This window comes from Bidens hawaiensis, unplaced genomic scaffold, assembly GCF_021521415.1.
Source record: "Bidens hawaiensis isolate Kalapana, Puna unplaced genomic scaffold, B.hawaiensis_p1.1 tig00018766_1, whole genome shotgun sequence".
NCBI lineage: Eukaryota > Viridiplantae > Streptophyta > Magnoliopsida > Asterales > Asteraceae > Bidens > Bidens hawaiensis.
In genome coordinates, this window is record NW_027492850.1 from 338939 (window position 1) to 347433 (window position 8495).

An 8495-nucleotide genomic window follows, 5' to 3' on the forward strand; every position below is an offset into this window, starting at 1 on the left:
CACATAGAATTTCGTATTTATTATAACTTTTTCGGCCAGTTTCTTATTGTTTCTTTTCTAAATCTGAACAAGGTAATTTCCAACCAATTTCTGATTCATTTGTATCGTAAATCTGAAATGTTTTTCGGTTAATATATTCAAGGTAATTTTCCATCATATGTTGCATACAATTTCGTATTTATTATAATTTGTCCGACCAATTTCTTATTGTTTTCTTTCCTAAATCTGAACAAGGTAATTTCCGGGAATTTCTTATTCATTTGTAAACTTCAATTTCTCTTTTTTTAATTATAATTTGTTTAATAATTTTTTTTTGAAAATTATTTAGTTCATATATAATATTGACCTTTAATATTGCTGAATTATAATTTTTTTCAACAATTTTTATAGTAATTTCAAATCTAATTTATTATTTGACTGTAAATTAATGTAATCAGTTATAATTGAAAGTTTGACTATAATAGTTAGTAAAATCTAATTTATTATTTGACATGTGTTTCATAATTTGAAATTCAAATTATATTTAAAACTTTGATTTTAAAATGATAATCAATGAAATTATTTATGCTTTTATTATATTATTTATTTTGTAAGATTATTTTCTTATGTTTTAATTATATGATTATGGTATATTCACTTTATATTTATGAAATTATAAACTGATTCATTAAAAACCTTATACATGAAAACTATTAAACTTATTATACAAGACATTCTAATTGTTTGTTATTTAATTCATATATAATATTCCCATTTAATATTCCGGAATTATAATTTTTTTAAAATTTATATAATATTTGCAAATCTAATTTATTGTTAGACTTTAAATTAAATTTAATCAGTTATAATTGGAAGTTTAAATCTTTTGTAATTTTATTTGATATACATAATAAATCTTTACATAATTTGAAATTCAAATTATATTAAAAACTTTGACTAAAAAAACGATAGATATTGATTATTTTTCTGGCCAATTTTTGATTTTCTTGAATCCTAAATCCGAAAGTTCGATTTCTCTTTTTTTAATTATGATTTTTTCAATAAATTGTTTTAAAATTATTTAATTCGTATATAATATTACCCTTTAATATTCCGAAATTATAATTTTTTAATCAGTTTATATAATATTTACAAATCTAATTTATTGTTTGACTGTAAATTAAATGTAATCGGTTATAATTAAAAGTTTAAATCTTTTGTAATTTTGTTTGATATACATAATAAATCTTTACATAATTTGAAATTTAAATTATATTAAAAACTTTGACTATAAAAACGATAATCAAGGAAATATTATTTATGATATTATTTATATTATTTACTTTTTGGTGTATTTTTGGAGATTTTAATTATATGATTCCGGAATATTCACTGTATATTTATAAAATTATAAAATGATCGATTAAAAACTTTATACAAGGAAACTGTTAAACTTATTATACAAGGCACATTATGATTGTTTGTTTATTTTTGAAGGTTATAAATATACAATCCGGAATATTCTATGCATAATTTATATATAAGCTTTATAATATATAATGTGTATAATTAGAATGTTTCTAAACATATGATAGAGGCAAGTATTACATAACTTATTTACCATAATTTATTTAACATGTAACTTATTTCAGGGTAAATTGTGTATATCTCACACTTACAATTGTCCAATTATGTCATTGATCATTTTGAGAAAGGCCAGACCCTTATTCTACTGCAATTTGATAGAGGCAAGTATTACACCGGTTCTGATACTAAAGGTAATTATGGCTATTGTTTTCAAACACATATAACTTTAAATGCCGCATCTTCAAACTAATTTTTCATTCAATAATTATTAATTTTTTTAGAGAAAGTATATGTGTCGAATTCTTTTGGATTTAATGTGAGCCGTTTGTTTATCAACGACTTTTTATTTGAAATACAAGAATACAAAAACAGGTATATAAAAAATTTGTACTTATTGTTTTTTTGTTCATAATTTTTGTGATTACTATTTAAGATTATGTTACTTTTGTTGAAATCTGTAAATTAATAATTTGTAGTTTGTTGGGTTTGCTAAACACTAATGATGTCACCGTTCGCAAATCAATTCCAGTGTAGATGTTGTAATCTCTTGATGATGAGTTTTTGAAAGCAACAGATTTCAATAATATATGCGATATTTGCACCGTTATTTTTGTAAGTTATTCATTACATTTTTTAAAGTATCTTATTTTTATTTTACGCCGTATCGAATAACGTTTAATTTGTTTGTTACTTATTTCCATAATTTTTTGAGTCTGATGATGAAGTCTAAGGTAACACACTTTCAATAACTTTTAGGAGTAGAATTTGTTTATTATCCTCAACTATATTATATAGATTTTGTAATATAGTAATACATGTTCAAACTTAATATAGTCTATAGTCTATTTATATAAAAAAATATTTTATATAACTGACTTTTGATTATTTTGTTAAGGTTAACACAAGTAGTAAATGCCCATACCTGTTTTGAGTTTCTAATTAGTTTATTTTGAAACTTTTAGATTTTTTACTTGTATTTAACAACTTTATTAATGTTGAAATGTTACTCATTATTAAACATGTTATTCTGTTAATTGTATATTTAATTTGGATGCTATTGTTTTAATAAATTTTCAGATGGTTTAGCAACAATGAGTTTCTTTTGGTAGAATGTTTGAAGACGTTGATGGTGGTTTAATATGTAAGAACATGTTTAGGTATTTTGTTGACGTATTTTGGTAGTTCGGTGTACATTAACTTATTGTAACTTTTAATATATAGACAATGTAAACGGTTAACTTTTGATCCGAAAGTTTGAAGAAATATTTTGTTTCTTGAATTTGTTGTTTAAATTTATTATGTTTATTAATATATTTTTTCACTCGGATGTAACACGGGCCTATACCCTAATATTTTCACTATTTCAATAAAAGAAAGTTATCAAACTCAGCTATGTTGGTAAACCATAAAAAGAGGAAGCAAATTAAATAATCTGTAACTACTATATGTTGTCTTTCAAGTCAAATTCCTTTTTACCTCTACACAAACTTATTCTAAATAAATCTTTTGGGTAAAATGAAAAGGCAAAATAAATTTCCATAACTATTATACACCTAGTGTTTTACCTGACACATTGTATCAAGATGGGTCGATAAAACTTGGGGTGTGGTAAAACCTTAATATTGTAGGTCCATAATTATTATACACATTGTGTTTTACCTGACACGTTGTACCAAGATGGGCCGATAAAACCTGGGCGGTGGTAAAACATTAGCGTTATCACTTCCATACGTTGAGACGGTAAGTCGAACGGTTGATTTCGGTTGCAGGCACTATGATATCGATAACAAAAAGTATATAAATAATTGAGGTGTACTAATGGGGTGCCTCGGTTGACCGGTCAGCTCGCTCGACCATGGGTCGACCTTGCTTGAAGATCTCTTTGATCGTGCACAAACTTGACGAAATCACTTGCATTTCCAACAAAAGAGTGATGGCGGCGAGGGTAACACCTGGTTGGCTGGCAGAGTTTTTGAACATCCTGTAGATCCTCTTCTTCTTCTTCTTTTTTTGAACGGTAAAATTTTATAAAACACCGTCCAGCCAGAAGCTAGACGGGCAAGAAAAAAACTACATAAAAAACATGGAATTTTTCATCCACTCTGCCCAAGAAACATTACACATATTGTTTCTACTCGAGAATCAATAGAAAGAAAAACATATAACATCATCAAACAACCACGAGTTTTTTAATCGACTCTTCAAGAAGATCAAATCATTCCGAAGCTTCCAAATAGCCTGCCAAGTCACATATATGACCGAACCTGCAACTTCTTTATTAGCTACACTTAACGAAGAGTTGTCTACCAAATCCATTAAATCTTAAAATTGACAAATGTACATCGAGCCACCTTTCAACCAAAATCAAAATGTTCTTTACCGCGCTACGTACAATCCCCAAACACATGGACATATTTTGTTCCGTCATTACACAAGGGGGATAAAGTAACATCAATACCTTTAGTCACTAAATTAGACCGAAGAGATCCTCTATATCTTTATAATTATATTAAAAATAATTAATTTTTTTAATTAAATAATATTTTTTTATATAGTTATTACTACCTTTATAACTTTTTTTTGAAGAATAAACAATTCTATAAAATATGTAAAAAAAACACTAATACATTTCATAACTATTCACAACTATTCTATAAACACTCATATATTAAATGTTTATTAAAGGCTACGTGTAGTGGAGGGCTTCAAAATGGAAGGATTTTCAACACGTGAGGTCACGTTGACAGAATGTCGATTTTCATTTTAAAAGTGTAGTGATGTTAAAGCCCAAATTCGCACCCTTCCTTTATCGTCCCATTACACATAGTCTAATGGTGAAGAATGTCTTGATGTTTTGGTAATGACAAGATAACCACATGTATGGCTGTGACTTCTTTTGTGTTGAAATGGTGGAAATATCAAAATTATGGAATAGTAATATGACTTCTTTAATTTGGTGAAGCAAGATGTCAGATAACGTGTAGCTCATAATCAAATTTGTAGAATAGTAAAATTAGTGAGTTGATGAATAATAAAAATAGTTTTTTTAGTGGCAAATAGTAAAATCAGTGAGTGAATGAAAATTAGCTTTTAATATATTTATAATTTATTTAAAATACTTCTAGAACACGTTCAATTATGAAGGCATTTATTAGAGTTTTGTCAAGTCAAACACGATAGATATAAAATTACCTTACCACCTAAATAAACCAAATGCGAAGACTTTTGTAAGTCTTGTATATTTGTTTAGAGAATTTATATCCTTTATACATAAAAAAAGGGAAAAATTCTTAGACATAGTTCAAAATAAGAGAGAGTTTAAAAATAGTCTAAAATGTGTTCCATTCTGAAAATAGTCCTCCCAAATCTATCTTTCACATGAGATTAGGATTCGTGACGTGAGATTTGGGTATCCTATCACACACTGACACGTGTCCTTTCACAGATAAAGTTTTATAGAAATTTGACTTGGCAGATAGTTTTCAAGCGAAAATAGTTTTCTGAAAAACCATAGGTTTGGAATGAAAGTTGTCCGTCATGTGAAGTTTCAAAGTCTTCGTTATCCGCTTTTTTGAAATGCATCTCCTCGGACGCATTCCAAATGAATTTCGTCTACTACGTGAAATTTCAAAAAAGATGGAAAAAAACGATACTTTTTCAGTGAACTTAGTTTTGTTAAATGATTTTCAAAAAAATAAAAAAAACGATAATTTTCCAACGAATTTAATCTCCTTATATGATTTTTATAAAAATTTTAAAAATATGGCAAGTGTTAAGAATGTGGTGGGTGGTGGTGGATGATGGCGGTGCGTGATGGTGGTGGATGATGGCGGTGGGTGGTGGTGGTGGATGATGGCGGTGGGCAGTGGTGGTGGTGGGCGATGGTGGATGATGGCGGCGGTGGTGATGGTGGTGGATGATGGCGGTGGGCAGTGGTGGTTGATGATGATAGTGGGTGGTGGTGGTGGTGGATGATGGTGGTGGGCGGTGGTGGTTATGATGACGGTGGGTGGTGGTGGTTATGATGGCGGTGGGTGGTGAATGATGACAATAGGTGGATAAATTTACTTTTTCTAATATATATTCTTTTTATGCAAAAACAGATAAGTTTCATCAAAAAACCAGCGAATTAAAATACTTTGTAACAAAATCTATCTTTTTTGACAACACGTCTTTTTATGCAAAAATAGACGAAATTCATTTGGAATGCGTCCGAGGAGAAGCATTTCAAAAAAACGCGAAAATCATCTTTTTCGAAACTTCACGTGACGGACAACTTTCATTCCAAACCTATGGTTTTTCAGAAAACTATTTTCATTAAAAACTATCGGCCAAGTCAAATTTCTATGAAACTTTATCTGTGGAATGACACGTGTCAGTGTGTGATAGGATACCCAAATCTCACGTCACGAATCCAATCTCACGTGAGAGATAGATTTGAAAGAACTATTTTCAGAATGGAACACATTTTAGACCATTTTCAATCTCTCTTTTATTTTGGACTATGTCCAAAATTTTCCCTAAAAAAAATATCAGATTACAATATAAAGACGTGTAAGCAGACAACAAGCCGCGCCGCCACCATTTTAAATTTATATATTTTGAAGAAGAAATTAAAATAAATAACTTATTAAGAATAACATTTAAACTGACTATAATTAAATTACGACCAATATTATATTACCGGACATTACTTCTTCACTCACGTATTCACATTGTCACATCCTTAACAAAAATCTAACAAGTACTTACGGGTCTGGATCCGACCCACATGACTCGCTCCGTTGCTTCCGGACCCGGGCCGCCCACGACATTCCCCCAGCCCGGTTCACTCTATTTGAACCCGACCCGCTCCTTCGCAAAAGCTCCGATACTTGCCCCGACCACACCTCCCTCCACAATTTTTTATCCTTGGATCTCGGGTCAAACCGGGTTTCCTTCTTACCCGAAAACGTGTAGTGTAACCCTTTGGCCATACAACTATCGTACATGGATCTAGCTTCCGGGTCAGATAGCGTCTCGTACGCTTCTTGAACCCAAATAAACCTGACAATGTACTCTTCCGTACTATCCGGAGGCGACACGTCAGGGTGGTACTTTAATGCCATTTTTTTATACGCGTGTTTTATATCAGATAACGACCCGTTCACCGAAATACCCAGCAAGTCGTACAAAGTCTCCGACTCTGCCGTTTTGCAAACAGCAGAGGCGGAGGCTTTGGTGGTTAAATTTGGTGAACGGGTCGAAATCGGAGATATTGTAACAAGGGTATGTTTGAATTTGAGTAAAGGGTTTGATGGATTAATGGATGAAATTGGTGGCTTATTTGATGAATTTAGGAGGGTTTGAGTTGATGATGGAAATGAATTGGAGTTCATTATAGCTTTGTGTGTTGAGAATAATGTGTGTGGTTTGTTTATTTATTATTTATAGTGGGTGATAAAATGGAGGACAGCTGACATGGATCCGTTTTACGTCATGTAAAAAAAAGTAATGGTATTTGAAATACATTGGGTGTTTACCGTGTGATGACCGCCGTTTTAGTGCTTGGACGCACGAGAAGGTTTCGAAGGATCTATTATATTTTTCTTTTTCTATTTCAATTAAGATTCTGATTCTCAACAATACATGTTATAGTTATAAGGTTTTTAGTATCTACATATTTTTTTTAGTATCTGCATCTGTTAACGTTCCGTCATGTGTAGTTGAGGGGCTATAAAATGAGACGTTTTGTGTTATGTGACGTCCAATCAACAAAGTCTGGTTTTTATTTTAGAGATGTAGTGATATTATAGCCTAAAACACACACACACACACACACACACACACACACACACACACATATATATGTAATATATATACCACATACAAAAAAATACAATAATATTATTCAAACAATCACCAGTGACAAAAAAAACACCCCTCCCCCCATCGCCCCATTTATCGCATGGGGGGTGTTCACCCACAGAATTAATGTCGCCCACTACGAGTGCCTTATAAAGTGTTTTCCTTCATCTCACATTGGATTATGTATCAACTACAAATCAAGACAGGAGGAAGTCTCATCACAAATAATATTAGAGATGGCAAAATAACCCGAGCTTGACGGGTATACCCGAAGCATCCTGGAAAGGTATATCCAAAGCCCGCACAGGTATTGGGTCAAGTATTGTATTGAATTAGTTTTGAAAATTTTTCATGGGTATGGGATTTGATGATACCCAGCCCTACCCAAAAACACATACCGTTTACCCGAGATATATACCCGAATTATAAACCTGAAAATTTTTAATTAATAATTTTACTTTTTTCTTAACCTTTCTCTAATAACACTTCATTTTTGTAGGTTCGTTATACGAAAAAAATGTATTTTGTATTTAAGATGTGTTTAAGAATTATTATTCATATTTTATATGTTATGAAGTTTACAATAACGTTATATAAAATTTTAAAGTAATTATTTATTTATGATAACGTTAATATATACGTAATGCGTTATATTTTAAAATTTGTAACAATTGTTCATGTATAATTAAACAAATATATAAGTTATAATAGTAAAAAAAATATATTTGAAAATTCTTAAGAAACTTTTTTAACAAACTAACGGGTATACCTAATGGGTGTTACCCGACATATACCCGATGGGTAATGAGCCGTGATTGTGACTGAATTTTACAGTCGAGCATGGGTATGAGATTAGAATTACCCGACCCGAGCACGGCCCGTTGTCATCCCTAAATACTATGTTATTATTGAAATATGGTTTTATCTTGTTTACTCGACAGGGTTCAATAAAAAAAAGTTGTTGGTAACCGAAACTTACTAACCCAATAAACGAAACTTTATGTATCCATCATCTTGGACAAGGGCGAACAAAGGGAGGTGTTGGTGGCCAATTTGGTATGAAGTGTTTGGTGGATGGTGAT

General features: G+C 30.7%; 1 pseudogene; it reads right to left on the minus strand.

Moving 5' to 3' along the window:
* Nucleotides 1-6148: 6148 nt before the first annotated feature.
* LOC143556987 (chaperone protein dnaJ 20, chloroplastic pseudogene) lies at nt 6149-6985 on the minus strand (annotated as a pseudogene).
* Between the last annotated feature and the right edge of the window lie 1510 nt (nt 6986-8495).